The sequence below is a fragment of the Haliotis asinina genome, chromosome 15 (assembly GCF_037392515.1).
Source record: "Haliotis asinina isolate JCU_RB_2024 chromosome 15, JCU_Hal_asi_v2, whole genome shotgun sequence".
Taxonomy (NCBI): domain Eukaryota; kingdom Metazoa; phylum Mollusca; class Gastropoda; order Lepetellida; family Haliotidae; genus Haliotis; species Haliotis asinina.
The window spans coordinates 51,499,385-51,512,841 of record NC_090294.1 but is presented as its reverse complement, the minus strand read 5'-3'; the positions used below and the strand labels follow the sequence as shown (position 1 = coordinate 51,512,841).

General features: G+C 41.3%; 22 non-coding genes across 22 annotated transcripts; all 22 read left to right on the top strand.

The window, feature by feature from the left end:
- The first annotated feature begins 53 nt into the window (after nucleotides 1-53).
- Nucleotides 54-149, top strand: Trnak-uuu (transfer RNA lysine (anticodon UUU)). The gene is made up of 2 exons: nucleotides 54-90; nucleotides 114-149. It is a non-coding gene; the product is annotated as a tRNA-Lys (tRNA).
- Nucleotides 150-683: 534 nt separating this feature from the next.
- On the top strand, nucleotides 684-779 carry Trnak-uuu (transfer RNA lysine (anticodon UUU)). The gene is made up of 2 exons: nucleotides 684-720; nucleotides 744-779. It is a non-coding gene; the product is annotated as a tRNA-Lys (tRNA).
- Nucleotides 780-1,313: 534 nt separating this feature from the next.
- On the top strand, nucleotides 1,314-1,409 carry Trnak-uuu (transfer RNA lysine (anticodon UUU)). Its single transcript has 2 exons — nucleotides 1,314-1,350; nucleotides 1,374-1,409. It is a non-coding gene; the product is annotated as a tRNA-Lys (tRNA).
- A 534-nt stretch (nucleotides 1,410-1,943) lies between these two features.
- Trnak-uuu (transfer RNA lysine (anticodon UUU)) lies at nucleotides 1,944-2,039 on the top strand. The gene is made up of 2 exons: nucleotides 1,944-1,980; nucleotides 2,004-2,039. It is a non-coding gene; the product is annotated as a tRNA-Lys (tRNA).
- A 534-nt stretch (nucleotides 2,040-2,573) lies between these two features.
- On the top strand, nucleotides 2,574-2,669 carry Trnak-uuu (transfer RNA lysine (anticodon UUU)). The gene is made up of 2 exons: nucleotides 2,574-2,610; nucleotides 2,634-2,669. It is a non-coding gene; the product is annotated as a tRNA-Lys (tRNA).
- Nucleotides 2,670-3,203: 534 nt separating this feature from the next.
- Nucleotides 3,204-3,299, top strand: Trnak-uuu (transfer RNA lysine (anticodon UUU)). The gene is made up of 2 exons: nucleotides 3,204-3,240; nucleotides 3,264-3,299. It is a non-coding gene; the product is annotated as a tRNA-Lys (tRNA).
- A 534-nt stretch (nucleotides 3,300-3,833) lies between these two features.
- Trnak-uuu (transfer RNA lysine (anticodon UUU)) lies at nucleotides 3,834-3,929 on the top strand. Its single transcript has 2 exons — nucleotides 3,834-3,870; nucleotides 3,894-3,929. It is a non-coding gene; the product is annotated as a tRNA-Lys (tRNA).
- Nucleotides 3,930-4,463: 534 nt separating this feature from the next.
- Nucleotides 4,464-4,559, top strand: Trnak-uuu (transfer RNA lysine (anticodon UUU)). The gene is made up of 2 exons: nucleotides 4,464-4,500; nucleotides 4,524-4,559. It is a non-coding gene; the product is annotated as a tRNA-Lys (tRNA).
- Nucleotides 4,560-5,093: 534 nt separating this feature from the next.
- Trnak-uuu (transfer RNA lysine (anticodon UUU)) lies at nucleotides 5,094-5,189 on the top strand. Its single transcript has 2 exons — nucleotides 5,094-5,130; nucleotides 5,154-5,189. It is a non-coding gene; the product is annotated as a tRNA-Lys (tRNA).
- A 534-nt stretch (nucleotides 5,190-5,723) lies between these two features.
- Nucleotides 5,724-5,819, top strand: Trnak-uuu (transfer RNA lysine (anticodon UUU)). Its single transcript has 2 exons — nucleotides 5,724-5,760; nucleotides 5,784-5,819. It is a non-coding gene; the product is annotated as a tRNA-Lys (tRNA).
- A 534-nt stretch (nucleotides 5,820-6,353) lies between these two features.
- Trnak-uuu (transfer RNA lysine (anticodon UUU)) lies at nucleotides 6,354-6,449 on the top strand. The gene is made up of 2 exons: nucleotides 6,354-6,390; nucleotides 6,414-6,449. It is a non-coding gene; the product is annotated as a tRNA-Lys (tRNA).
- Nucleotides 6,450-6,984: 535 nt separating this feature from the next.
- Nucleotides 6,985-7,080, top strand: Trnak-uuu (transfer RNA lysine (anticodon UUU)). The gene is made up of 2 exons: nucleotides 6,985-7,021; nucleotides 7,045-7,080. It is a non-coding gene; the product is annotated as a tRNA-Lys (tRNA).
- A 534-nt stretch (nucleotides 7,081-7,614) lies between these two features.
- Nucleotides 7,615-7,710, top strand: Trnak-uuu (transfer RNA lysine (anticodon UUU)). The gene is made up of 2 exons: nucleotides 7,615-7,651; nucleotides 7,675-7,710. It is a non-coding gene; the product is annotated as a tRNA-Lys (tRNA).
- A 534-nt stretch (nucleotides 7,711-8,244) lies between these two features.
- Trnak-uuu (transfer RNA lysine (anticodon UUU)) lies at nucleotides 8,245-8,340 on the top strand. Its single transcript has 2 exons — nucleotides 8,245-8,281; nucleotides 8,305-8,340. It is a non-coding gene; the product is annotated as a tRNA-Lys (tRNA).
- A 534-nt stretch (nucleotides 8,341-8,874) lies between these two features.
- Nucleotides 8,875-8,970, top strand: Trnak-uuu (transfer RNA lysine (anticodon UUU)). Its single transcript has 2 exons — nucleotides 8,875-8,911; nucleotides 8,935-8,970. It is a non-coding gene; the product is annotated as a tRNA-Lys (tRNA).
- A 534-nt stretch (nucleotides 8,971-9,504) lies between these two features.
- Trnak-uuu (transfer RNA lysine (anticodon UUU)) lies at nucleotides 9,505-9,600 on the top strand. The gene is made up of 2 exons: nucleotides 9,505-9,541; nucleotides 9,565-9,600. It is a non-coding gene; the product is annotated as a tRNA-Lys (tRNA).
- A 534-nt stretch (nucleotides 9,601-10,134) lies between these two features.
- On the top strand, nucleotides 10,135-10,230 carry Trnak-uuu (transfer RNA lysine (anticodon UUU)). Its single transcript has 2 exons — nucleotides 10,135-10,171; nucleotides 10,195-10,230. It is a non-coding gene; the product is annotated as a tRNA-Lys (tRNA).
- Nucleotides 10,231-10,764: 534 nt separating this feature from the next.
- On the top strand, nucleotides 10,765-10,860 carry Trnak-uuu (transfer RNA lysine (anticodon UUU)). The gene is made up of 2 exons: nucleotides 10,765-10,801; nucleotides 10,825-10,860. It is a non-coding gene; the product is annotated as a tRNA-Lys (tRNA).
- Nucleotides 10,861-11,394: 534 nt separating this feature from the next.
- Trnak-uuu (transfer RNA lysine (anticodon UUU)) lies at nucleotides 11,395-11,490 on the top strand. The gene is made up of 2 exons: nucleotides 11,395-11,431; nucleotides 11,455-11,490. It is a non-coding gene; the product is annotated as a tRNA-Lys (tRNA).
- A 534-nt stretch (nucleotides 11,491-12,024) lies between these two features.
- On the top strand, nucleotides 12,025-12,120 carry Trnak-uuu (transfer RNA lysine (anticodon UUU)). Its single transcript has 2 exons — nucleotides 12,025-12,061; nucleotides 12,085-12,120. It is a non-coding gene; the product is annotated as a tRNA-Lys (tRNA).
- Nucleotides 12,121-12,654: 534 nt separating this feature from the next.
- Nucleotides 12,655-12,750, top strand: Trnak-uuu (transfer RNA lysine (anticodon UUU)). The gene is made up of 2 exons: nucleotides 12,655-12,691; nucleotides 12,715-12,750. It is a non-coding gene; the product is annotated as a tRNA-Lys (tRNA).
- Nucleotides 12,751-13,284: 534 nt separating this feature from the next.
- Nucleotides 13,285-13,380, top strand: Trnak-uuu (transfer RNA lysine (anticodon UUU)). The gene is made up of 2 exons: nucleotides 13,285-13,321; nucleotides 13,345-13,380. It is a non-coding gene; the product is annotated as a tRNA-Lys (tRNA).
- Nucleotides 13,381-13,457: the final 77 nt, after the last annotated feature.

The window sequence follows — 13,457 nt, the reverse complement described above, 5'->3', positions numbered from 1 at the left end:
CTGTGTACAGCTTCCTGTCATGTGACTAGAAATATGTGCTATCCTGAAGCAGAGCCCGGATAGCTCAGTCGGTAGAGCATCAGACTTTTAAGCGGTCTGTTACAATCAGAGTGATCTGAGGGTCCAGGGTTCGAGTCCCTGTTCGGGCGATGTTCTTTTTTATTTCACAGTATCACTATACATGTACTTACTATAAAACATTAGAAGAACCAAGTATTTTACCACCCGTACTCATACAGTAGGGTTGGCTTCGCTACACCTTAGAAACTAAGTAGAGAAATATCATTTCTGATCCAATCTCTTTTCGTCTATGACAAAGAATTGCCCACATGATGAAATGGCTTGCAATGCATGTAAGACTTCTTTCTTACGATGGCTAGAATTGTAGACAGGCCCTCGTTTACATATCTTAGCCATCTTCATCCCAGTAAGTCGCAGTCATATACAATTATTGCTCACCCGTGCATAGCCGATAGCACAGTGTCTTGTTTGTTAACTATAGAACGAGGCCTGCCACCAAAGTACAGTCATTCAGAGTGCAAGAGTTGACTTGGTATGGTTACAGCTTGAATTGTGTTGAATGAAGTAAAATCAAATGGTATTTGGTGATGCAGAAATGTCAAGAGAGGTCTGTGTACAGCTTCCTGTCATGTGACTAGAAATATGTGCTATCCTGAAGCAGAGCCCGGATAGCTCAGTCGGTAGAGCATCAGACTTTTAAGCGGTCTGTTACAATCAGAGTGATCTGAGGGTCCAGGGTTCGAGTCCCTATTCGGGCGATGTTCTTTTTTATTTCACAGTATCACTATACATGTACTTACTATAAAACATTAGAAGAACCAAGTATTTTACCACCCGTACTCATACAGTAGGGTTGGCTTCGCTACACCTTAGAAACTAAGTAGAGAAATATCATTTCTGATCCAATCTCTTTTCGTCTATGACAAAGAATTGCCCACATGATGAAATGGCTTGCAATGCATGTAAGACTTCTTTCTTACGATGGCTAGAATTGTAGACAGGCCCTCGTTTACATATCTTAGCCATCTTCATCCCAGTAAGTCGCAGTCATATACAATTATTGCTCACCCGTGCATAGCCGATAGCACAGTGTCTTGTTTGTTAACTATAGAACGAGGCCTGCCACCAAAGTACAGTCATTCAGAGTGCAAGAGTTGACTTGGTATGGTTACAGCTTGAATTGTGTTGAATGAAGTAAAATCAAATGGTATTTGGTGATGCAGAAATGTCAAGAGAGGTCTGTGTACAGCTTCCTGTCATGTGACTAGAAATATGTGCTATCCTGAAGCAGAGTCCGGATAGCTCAGTCAGTAGAGCATCAGACTTTTAAGCGGTCTGTTACAATCAGAGTGATCTGAGGGTCCAGGGTTCGAGTCCCTGTTCGGGCGATGTTCTTTTTTATTTCACAGTATCACTATACATGTACTTACTATAAAACATTAGAAGAACCAAGTATTTTACCACCCGTACTCATACAGTAGGGTTGGCTTCGCTACACCTTAGAAACTAAATAGAGAAATATCATTTCTGATCCAATCTCTTTTTCTCTATGACAAAGAATTGCCCACATGATGAAATGGCTTGCAATGCATGTAAGACTTCTTTCTTACGATGGCTAGAATTGTAGACAGGCCCTCGTTTACATATCTTAGCCATCTTCATCCCAGTAAGTCGCAGTCATATACAATTATTGCTCACCCGTGCATAGCCGATAGCACAGTGTCTTGTTTGTTAACTATAGAACGAGGCCTGCCACCAAAGTACAGTCATTCAGAGTGCAAGAGTTGACTTGGTATGGTTACAGCTTGAATTGTGTTGAATGAAGTAAAATCAAATGGTATTTGGTGATGCAGAAATGTCAAGAGAGGTCTGTGTACAGCTTCCTGTCATGTGACTAGAAATATGTGCTATCCTGAAGCAGAGCCCGGATAGCTCAGTCGGTAGAGCATCAGACTTTTAAGCGGTCTGTTACAATCAGAGTGATCTGAGGGTCCAGGGTTCGAGTCCCTGTTCGGGCGATGTTCTTTTTTATCTCACAGTATCACTATACATGTACTTACTATAAAACATTAGAAGAACCAAGTATTTTACCACCCGTACTCATACAGTAGGGTTGGCTTCGCTACACCTTAGAAACTAAGTAGAGAAATATCATTTCTGATCCAATCTCTTTTCGTCTATGACAAAGAATTGCCCACATGATGAAATGGCTTGCAATGCATGTAAGACTTCTTTCTTACGATGGCTAGAATTGTAGACAGGCCCTCGTTTACATATCTTAGCCATCTTCATCCCAGTAAGTCGCAGTCATATACAATTATTGCTCACCCGTGCATAGCCGATAGCACAGTGTCTTGTTTGTTAACTATAGAACGAGGCCTGCCACCAAAGTACAGTCATTCAGAGTGCAAGAGTTGACTTGGTATGGTTACAGCTTGAATTGTGTTGAATGAAGTAAAATCAAATGGTATTTGGTGATGCAGAAATGTCAAGAGAGGTCTGTGTACAGCTTCCTGTCATGTGACTAGAAATATGTGCTATCCTGAAGCAGAGCCCGGATAGCTCAGTCGGTAGAGCATCAGACTTTTAAGCGGTCTGTTACAATCAGAGTGATCTGAGGGTCCAGGGTTCGAGTCCCTGTTCGGGCGATGTTCTTTTTTATTTCACAGTATCACTATACATGTACTTACTATAAAACATTAGAAGAACCAAGTATTTTACCACCCGTACTCATACAGTAGGGTTGGCTTCGCTACACCTTAGAAACTAAGTAGAGAAATATCATTTCTGATCCAATCTCTTTTCGTCTATGACAAAGAATTGCCCACATGATGAAATGGCTTGCAATGCATGTAAGACTTCTTTCTTACGATGGCTAGAATTGTAGACAGGCCCTCGTTTACATATCTTAGCCATCTTCATCCCAGTAAGTCGCAGTCATATACAATTATTGCTCACCCGTGCATAGCCGATAGCACAGTGTCTTGTTTGTTAACTATAGAACGAGGCCTGCCACCAAAGTACAGTCATTCAGAGTGCAAGAGTTGACTTGGTATGGTTACAGCTTGAATTGTGTTGAATGAAGTAAAATCAAATGGTATTTGGTGATGCAGAAATGTCAAGAGAGGTCTGTGTACAGCTTCCTGTCATGTGACTAGAAATATGTGCTATCCTGAAGCAGAGCCCGGATAGCTCAGTCGGTAGAGCATCAGACTTTTAAGCGGTCTGTTACAATCAGAGTGATCTGAGGGTCCAGGGTTCGAGTCCCTATTCGGGCGATGTTCTTTTTTATTTCACAGTATCACTATACATGTACTTACTATAAAACATTAGAAGAACCAAGTATTTTACCACCCGTACTCATACAGTAGGGTTGGCTTCGCTACACCTTAGAAACTAAGTAGAGAAATATCATTTCTGATCCAATCTCTTTTCGTCTATGACAAAGAATTGCCCACATGATGAAATGGCTTGCAATGCATGTAAGACTTCTTTCTTACGATGGCTAGAATTGTAGACAGGCCCTCGTTTACATATCTTAGCCATCTTCATCCCAGTAAGTCGCAGTCATATACAATTATTGCTCACCCGTGCATAGCCGATAGCACAGTGTCTTGTTTGTTAACTATAGAACGAGGCCTGCCACCAAAGTACAGTCATTCAGAGTGCAAGAGTTGACTTGGTATGGTTACAGCTTGAATTGTGTTGAATGAAGTAAAATCAAATGGTATTTGGTGATGCAGAAATGTCAAGAGAGGTCTGTGTACAGCTTCCTGTCATGTGACTAGAAATATGTGCTATCCTGAAGCAGAGTCCGGATAGCTCAGTCAGTAGAGCATCAGACTTTTAAGCGGTCTGTTACAATCAGAGTGATCTGAGGGTCCAGGGTTCGAGTCCCTGTTCGGGCGATGTTCTTTTTTATTTCACAGTATCACTATACATGTACTTACTATAAAACATTAGAAGAACCAAGTATTTTACCACCCGTACTCATACAGTAGGGTTGGCTTCGCTACACCTTAGAAACTAAATAGAGAAATATCATTTCTGATCCAATCTCTTTTTCTCTATGACAAAGAATTGCCCACATGATGAAATGGCTTGCAATGCATGTAAGACTTCTTTCTTACGATGGCTAGAATTGTAGACAGGCCCTCGTTTACATATCTTAGCCATCTTCATCCCAGTAAGTCGCAGTCATATACAATTATTGCTCACCCGTGCATAGCCGATAGCACAGTGTCTTGTTTGTTAACTATAGAACGAGGCCTGCCACCAAAGTACAGTCATTCAGAGTGCAAGAGTTGACTTGGTATGGTTACAGCTTGAATTGTGTTGAATGAAGTAAAATCAAATGGTATTTGGTGATGCAGAAATGTCAAGAGAGGTCTGTGTACAGCTTCCTGTCATGTGACTAGAAATATGTGCTATCCTGAAGCAGAGCCCGGATAGCTCAGTCGGTAGAGCATCAGACTTTTAAGCGGTCTGTTACAATCAGAGTGATCTGAGGGTCCAGGGTTCGAGTCCCTATTCGGGCGATGTTCTTTTTTATTTCACAGTATCACTATACATGTACTTACTATAAAACATTAGAAGAACCAAGTATTTTACCACCCGTACTCATACAGTAGGGTTGGCTTCGCTACACCTTAGAAACTAAGTAGAGAAATATCATTTCTGATCCAATCTCTTTTCGTCTATGACAAAGAATTGCCCACATGATGAAATGGCTTGCAATGCATGTAAGACTTCTTTCTTACGATGGCTAGAATTGTAGACAGGCCCTCGTTTACATATCTTAGCCATCTTCATCCCAGTAAGTCGCAGTCATATACAATTATTGCTCACCCGTGCATAGCCGATAGCACAGTGTCTTGTTTGTTAACTATAGAACGAGGCCTGCCACCAAAGTACAGTCATTCAGAGTGCAAGAGTTGACTTGGTATGGTTACAGCTTGAATTGTGTTGAATGAAGTAAAATCAAATGGTATTTGGTGATGCAGAAATGTCAAGAGAGGTCTGTGTACAGCTTCCTGTCATGTGACTAGAAATATGTGCTATCCTGAAGCAGAGCCCGGATAGCTCAGTCGGTAGAGCATCAGACTTTTAAGCGGTCTGTTACAATCAGAGTGATCTGAGGGTCCAGGGTTCGAGTCCCTATTCGGGCGATGTTCTTTTTTATTTCACAGTATCACTATACATGTACTTACTATAAAACATTAGAAGAACCAAGTATTTTACCACCCGTACTCATACAGTAGGGTTGGCTTCGCTACACCTTAGAAACTAAGTAGAGAAATATCATTTCTGATCCAATCTCTTTTCGTCTATGACAAAGAATTGCCCACATGATGAAATGGCTTGCAATGCATGTAAGACTTCTTTCTTACGATGGCTAGAATTGTAGACAGGCCCTCGTTTACATATCTTAGCCATCTTCATCCCAGTAAGTCGCAGTCATATACAATTATTGCTCACCCGTGCATAGCCGATAGCACAGTGTCTTGTTTGTTAACTATAGAACGAGGCCTGCCACCAAAGTACAGTCATTCAGAGTGCAAGAGTTGACTTGGTATGGTTACAGCTTGAATTGTGTTGAATGAAGTAAAATCAAATGGTATTTGGTGATGCAGAAATGTCAAGAGAGGTCTGTGTACAGCTTCCTGTCATGTGACTAGAAATATGTGCTATCCTGAAGCAGAGTCCGGATAGCTCAGTCAGTAGAGCATCAGACTTTTAAGCGGTCTGTTACAATCAGAGTGATCTGAGGGTCCAGGGTTCGAGTCCCTGTTCGGGCGATGTTCTTTTTTATTTCACAGTATCACTATACATGTACTTACTATAAAACATTAGAAGAACCAAGTATTTTACCACCCGTACTCATACAGTAGGGTTGGCTTCGCTACACCTTAGAAACTAAATAGAGAAATATCATTTCTGATCCAATCTCTTTTTCTCTATGACAAAGAATTGCCCACATGATGAAATGGCTTGCAATGCATGTAAGACTTCTTTCTTACGATGGCTAGAATTGTAGACAGGCCCTCGTTTACATATCTTAGCCATCTTCATCCCAGTAAGTCGCAGTCATATACAATTATTGCTCACCCGTGCATAGCCGATAGCACAGTGTCTTGTTTGTTAACTATAGAACGAGGCCTGCCACCAAAGTACAGTCATTCAGAGTGCAAGAGTTGACTTGGTATGGTTACAGCTTGAATTGTGTTGAATGAAGTAAAATCAAATGGTATTTGGTGATGCAGAAATGTCAAGAGAGGTCTGTGTACAGCTTCCTGTCATGTGACTAGAAATATGTGCTATCCTGAAGCAGAGCCCGGATAGCTCAGTCGGTAGAGCATCAGACTTTTAAGCGGTCTGTTACAATCAGAGTGATCTGAGGGTCCAGGGTTCGAGTCCCTGTTCGGGCGATGTTCTTTTTTATCTCACAGTATCACTATACATGTACTTACTATAAAACATTAGAAGAACCAAGTATTTTACCACCCGTACTCATACAGTAGGGTTGGCTTCGCTACACCTTAGAAACTAAGTAGAGAAATATCATTTCTGATCCAATCTCTTTTCGTCTATGACAAAGAATTGCCCACATGATGAAATGGCTTGCAATGCATGTAAGACTTCTTTCTTACGATGGCTAGAATTGTAGACAGGCCCTCGTTTACATATCTTAGCCATCTTCATCCCAGTAAGTCGCAGTCATATACAATTATTGCTCACCCGTGCATAGCCGATAGCACAGTGTCTTGTTTGTTAACTATAGAACGAGGCCTGCCACCAAAAGTACAGTCATTCAGAGTGCAAGAGTTGACTTGGTATGGTTACAGCTTGAATTGTGTTGAATGAAGTAAAATCAAATGGTATTTGGTGATGCAGAAATGTCAAGAGAGGTCTGTGTACAGCTTCCTGTCATGTGACTAGAAATATGTGCTATCCTGAAGCAGAGCCCGGATAGCTCAGTCGGTAGAGCATCAGTCTTTTAAGCGGTCTGTTACAATCAGAGTGATCTGAGGGTCCAGGGTTCGAGTCCCTATTCGGGCGATGTTCTTTTTTATTTCACAGTATCACTATACATGTACTTACTATAAAACATTACAAGAACCAAGTATTTTACCACCCGTACTCATACAGTAGGGTTGGCTTCGCTACACCTTAGAAACTAAGTAGAGAAATATCATTTCTGATCCAATCTCTTTTCGTCTATGACAAAGAATTGCCCACATGATGAAATGGCTTGCAATGCATGTAAGACTTCTTTCTTACGATGGCTAGAATTGTAGACAGGCCCTCGTTTACATATCTTAGCCATCTTCATCCCAGTAAGTCGCAGTCATATACAATTATTGCTCACCCGTGCATAGCCGATAGCACAGTGTCTTGTTTGTTAACTATAGAACGAGGCCTGCCACCAAAGTACAGTCATTCAGAGTGCAAGAGTTGACTTGGTATGGTTACAGCTTGAATTGTGTTGAATGAAGTAAAATCAAATGGTATTTGGTGATGCAGAAATGTCAAGAGAGGTCTGTGTACAGCTTCCTGTCATGTGACTAGAAATATGTGCTATCCTGAAGCAGAGCCCGGATAGCTCAGTCGGTAGAGCATCAGACTTTTAAGCGGTCTGTTACAATCAGAGTGATCTGAGGGTCCAGGGTTCGAGTCCCTATTCGGGCGATGTTCTTTTTTATTTCACAGTATCACTATACATGTACTTACTATAAAACATTACAAGAACCAAGTATTTTACCACCCGTACTCATACAGTAGGGTTGGCTTCGCTACACCTTAGAAACTAAGTAGAGAAATATCATTTCTGATCCAATCTCTTTTCGTCTATGACAAAGAATTGCCCACATGATGAAATGGCTTGCAATGCATGTAAGACTTCTTTCTTACGATGGCTAGAATTGTAGACAGGCCCTCGTTTACATATCTTAGCCATCTTCATCCCAGTAAGTCGCAGTCATATACAATTATTGCTCACCCGTGCATAGCCGATAGCACAGTGTCTTGTTTGTTAACTATAGAACGAGGCCTGCCACCAAAGTACAGTCATTCAGAGTGCAAGAGTTGACTTGGTATGGTTACAGCTTGAATTGTGTTGAATGAAGTAAAATCAAATGGTATTTGGTGATGCAGAAATGTCAAGAGAGGTCTGTGTACAGCTTCCTGTCATGTGACTAGAAATATGTCCTATCCTGAAGCAGAGCCCGGATAGCTCAGTCGGTAGAGCATCAGACTTTTAAGCGGTCTGTTACAATCAGAGTGATCTGAGGGTCCAGGGTTCGAGTCCCTGTTCGGGCGATGTTCTTTTTTATTTCACAGTATCACTATACATGTACTTACTATAAAACATTACAAGAACCAAGTATTTTACCACCCGTACTCATACAGTAGGGTTGGCTTCGCTACACCTTAGAAACTAAGTAGAGAAATATCATTTCTGATCCAATCTCTTTTCGTCTATGACAAAGAATTGCCCACATGATGAAATGGCTTGCAATGCATGTAAGACTTCTTTCTTACGATGGCTAGAATTGTAGACAGGCCCTCGTTTACATATCTTAGCCATCTTCATCCCAGTAAGTCGCAGTCATATACAATTATTGCTCACCCGTGCATAGCCGATAGCACAGTGTCTTGTTTGTTAACTATAGAACGAGGCCTGCCACCAAAGTACAGTCATTCAGAGTGCAAGAGTTGACTTGGTATGGTTACAGCTTGAATTGTGTTGAATGAAGTAAAATCAAATGGTATTTGGTGATGCAGAAATGTCAAGAGAGGTCTGTGTACAGCTTCCTGTCATGTGACTAGAAATATGTGCTATCCTGAAGCAGAGCCCGGATAGCTCAGTCAGTAGAGCATCAGACTTTTAAGCGGTCTGTTACAATCAGAGTGATCTGAGGGTCCAGGGTTCGAGTCCCTGTTCGGGCGATGTTCTTTTTTATTTCACAGTATCACTATACATGTACTTACTATAAAACATTAGAAGAACCAAGTATTTTACCACCCGTACTCATACAGTAGGGTTGGCTTCGCTACACCTTAGAAACTAAGTAGAGAAATATCATTTCTGATCCAATCTCTTTTCGTCTATGACAAAGAATTGCCCACATGATGAAATGGCTTGCAATGCATGTAAGACTTCTTTCTTACGATGGCTAGAATTGTAGACAGGCCCTCGTTTACATATCTTAGCCATCTTCATCCCAGTAAGTCGCAGTCATATACAATTATTGCTCACCCGTGCATAGCCGATAGCACAGTGTCTTGTTTGTTAACTATAGAACGAGGCCTGCCACCAAAGTACAGTCATTCAGAGTGCAAGAGTTGACTTGGTATGGTTACAGCTTGAATTGTGTTGAATGAAGTAAAATCAAATGGTATTTGGTGATGCAGAAATGTCAAGAGAGGTCTGTGTACAGCTTCCTGTCATGTGACTAGAAATATGTGCTATCCTGAAGCAGAGCCCGGATAGCTCAGTCGGTAGAGCATCAGACTTTTAAGCGGTCTGTTACAATCAGAGTGATCTGAGGGTCCAGGGTTCGAGTCCCTGTTCGGGCGATGTTCTTTTTTATTTCACAGTATCACTATACATGTACTTACTATAAAACATTACAAGAACCAAGTATTTTACCACCCGTACTCATACAGTAGGGTTGGCTTCGCTACACCTTAGAAACTAAGTAGAGAAATATCATTTCTGATCCAATCTCTTTTCGTCTATGACAAAGAATTGCCCACATGATGAAATGGCTTGCAATGCATGTAAGACTTCTTTCTTACGATGGCTAGAATTGTAGACAGGCCCTCGTTTACATATCTTAGCCATCTTCATCCCAGTAAGTCGCAGTCATATACAATTATTGCTCACCCGTGCATAGCCGATAGCACAGTGTCTTGTTTGTTAACTATAGAACGAGGCCTGCCACCAAAGTACAGTCATTCAGAGTGCAAGAGTTGACTTGGTATGGTTACAGCTTGAATTGTGTTGAATGAAGTAAAATCAAATGGTATTTGGTGATGCAGAAATGTCAAGAGAGGTCTGTGTACAGCTTCCTGTCATGTGACTAGAAATATGTGCTATCCTGAAGCAGAGCCCGGATAGCTCAGTCGGTAGAGCATCAGACTTTTAAGCGGTCTGTTACAATCAGAGTGATCTGAGGGTCCAGGGTTCGAGTCCCTGTTCGGGCGATGTTCTTTTTTATTTCACAGTATCACTATACATGTACTTACTATAAAACATTAGAAGAACCAAGTATTTTACCACCCGTACTCATACAGTAGGGTTGGCTTCGCTACACCTTAGAAACTAAGTAGAGAAATATCATTTCTGATCCAATCTCTTTTCGTCTATGACAAAGAATTGCCCACATGATGAAATGGCTTGCAATGCATGTAAGACTTCTTTCTTACGATGGCTAGAATTGTAGACAGGCCCTCGTTTACATATCTTAGCCATCTTCATCCCAGTAAGTCGCAGTCATATACAATTATTGCTCACCCGTGCATAGCCGATAGCACAGTGTCTTGTTTGTTAACTATAGAACGAGGCCTGCCACCAAAGTACAGTCATTCAGAGTGCAAGAGTTGACTTGGTATGGTTACAGCTTGAATTGTGTTGAATGAAGTAAAATCAAATGGTATTTGGTGATGCAGAAATGTCAAGAGAGGTCTGTGTACAGCTTCCTGTCATGTGACTAGAAATATGTGCTATCCTGAAGCAGAGCCCGGATAGCTCAGTCAGTAGAGCATCAGACTTTTAAGCGGTCTGTTACAATCAGAGTGATCTGAGGGTCCAGGGTTCGAGTCCCTGTTCGGGCGATGTTCTTTTTTATTTCACAGTATCACTATACATGTACTTACTATAAAACATTAGAAGAACCAAGTATTTTACCACCCGTACTCATACAGTAGGGTTGGCTTCGCTACACCTTAGAAACTAAGTAGAGAAATATCATTTCTGATCCAATCTCTTTTCGTCTATGACAAAGAATTGCCCACATGATGAAATGGCTTGCAATGCATGTAAGACTTCTTTCTTACGATGGCTAGAATTGTAGACAGGCCCTCGTTTACATATCTTAGCCATCTTCATCCCAGTAAGTCGCAGTCATATACAATTATTGCTCACCCGTGCATAGCCGATAGCACAGTGTCTTGTTTGTTAACTATAGAACGAGGCCTGCCACCAAAGTACAGTCATTCAGAGTGCAAGAGTTGACTTGGTATGGTTACAGCTTGAATTGTGTTGAATGAAGTAAAATCAAATGGTATTTGGTGATGCAGAAATGTCAAGAGAGGTCTGTGTACAGCTTCCTGTCATGTGACTAGAAATATGTGCTATCCTGAAGCAGAGCCCGGATAGCTCAGTCAGTAGAGCATCAGACTTTTAAGCGGTCTGTTACAATCAGAGTGATCTGAGGGTCCAGGGTTCGAGTCCCTGTTCGGGCGATGTTCTTTTTCATTTCACAGTATCACTATACATGTACTTACTATAAAACATTACAAGAACCAAGTATTTTACCACCCGTACTCATACAGTAGGGTTGGCTTCGCTACACCTTAGAAACTAAGTAGAGAAATATCATTTCTGATCCAATCTCTTTTCGTCTATGACAAAGAATTGCCCACATGATGAAATGGCTTGCAATGCATGTAAGACTTCTTTCTTACGATGGCTAGAATTGTAGACAGGCCCTCGTTTACATATCTTAGCCATCTTCATCCCAGTAAGTCGCAGTCATATACAATTATTGCTCACCCGTGCATAGCCGATAGCACAGTGTCTTGTTTGTTAACTATAGAACGAGGCCTGCCACCAAAGTACAGTCATTCAGAGTGCAAGAGTTGACTTGGTATGGTTACAGCTTGAATTGTGTTGAATGAAGTAAAATCAAATGGTATTTGGTGATGCAGAAATGTCAAGAGAGGTCTGTGTACAGCTTCCTGTCATGTGACTAGAAATATGTGCTATCCTGAAGCAGAGCCCGGATAGCTCAGTCGGTAGAGCATCAGACTTTTAAGCGGTCTGTTACAATCAGAGTGATCTGAGGGTCCAGGGTTCGAGTCCCTATTCGGGCGATGTTCTTTTTTATTTCACAGTATCACTATACATGTACTTACTATAAAACATTACAAGAACCAAGTATTTTACCACCCGTACTCATACAGTAGGGTTGGCTTCGCTACACCTTAGAAACTAAGTAGAGAAATATCATTTCTGATCCAATCTCTTTTCGTCTATGACAAAGAATTGCCCACATGATGAAATGGCTTGCAATGCATGTAAGACTTCTTTCTTACGATGGCTAGAATTGTAGACAGGCCCTCGTTTACATATCTTAGCCATCTTCATCCCAGTAAGTCGCAGTCATATACAATTATTGCTCACCCGTGCATAGCCGATAGCACAGTGTCTTGTTTGTTAACTATAGAACGAGGCCTGCCACCAAAGTACAGTCATTCAGAGTGCAAGAGTTGACTTGGTATGGTTACAGCTTGAATTGTGTTGAATGAAGTAAAATCAAATGGTATTTGGTGATGCAGAAATGTCAAGAGAGGTCTGTGTACAGCTTCCTGTCATGTGACTAGAAATATGTGCTATCCTGAAGCAGAGCCCGGATAGCTCAGTCGGTAGAGCATCAGACTTTTAAGCGGTCTGTTACAATCAGAGTGATCTGAGGGTCCAGGGTTCGAGTCCCTGTTCGGGCGATGTTCTTTTTTATTTCACAGTATCACTATACATGTACTTACTATAAAACATTAGAAGAACCAAGTATTTTACCACCCGTACTCATACAGTAGGGTTGGCTTCGCTACACCTTAGAAACTAAGTAGAGAAATATCATTTCTGATCCAATCTCTTTTCGTCTATGACAAAGAATTGCCCACATGATGAAATGGCTTGCAATGCATGTAAGACTTCTTTCTTACGATGGCTAGAATTGTAGACAGGCCCTCGTTTACATATCTTAGCCATCTTCATCCCAGTAAGTCGCAGTCATATACAATTATTGCTCACCCGTGCATAGCCGATAGCACAGTGTCTTGTTTGTTAACTATAGAACGAGGCCTGCCACCAAAGTACAGTCATTCAGAGTGCAAGAGTTGACTTGGTATGGTTACAGCTTGAATTGTGTTGAATGAAGTAAAATCAAATGGTATTTGGTGATGCAGAAATGTCAAGAGAGGTCTGTGTACAGCTTCCTGTCATGTGACTAGAAATATGTGCTATCCTGAAGCAGAGCCCGGATAGCTCAGTCAGTAGAGCATCAGACTTTTAAGCGGTCTGTTACAATCAGAGTGATCTGAGGGTCCAGGGTTCGAGTCCCTGTTCGGGCGATGTTCTTTTTTATTTCACAGTATCACTATACATGTACTTACTATAAAACATTAGAAGAACCAAGTATTTTACCACC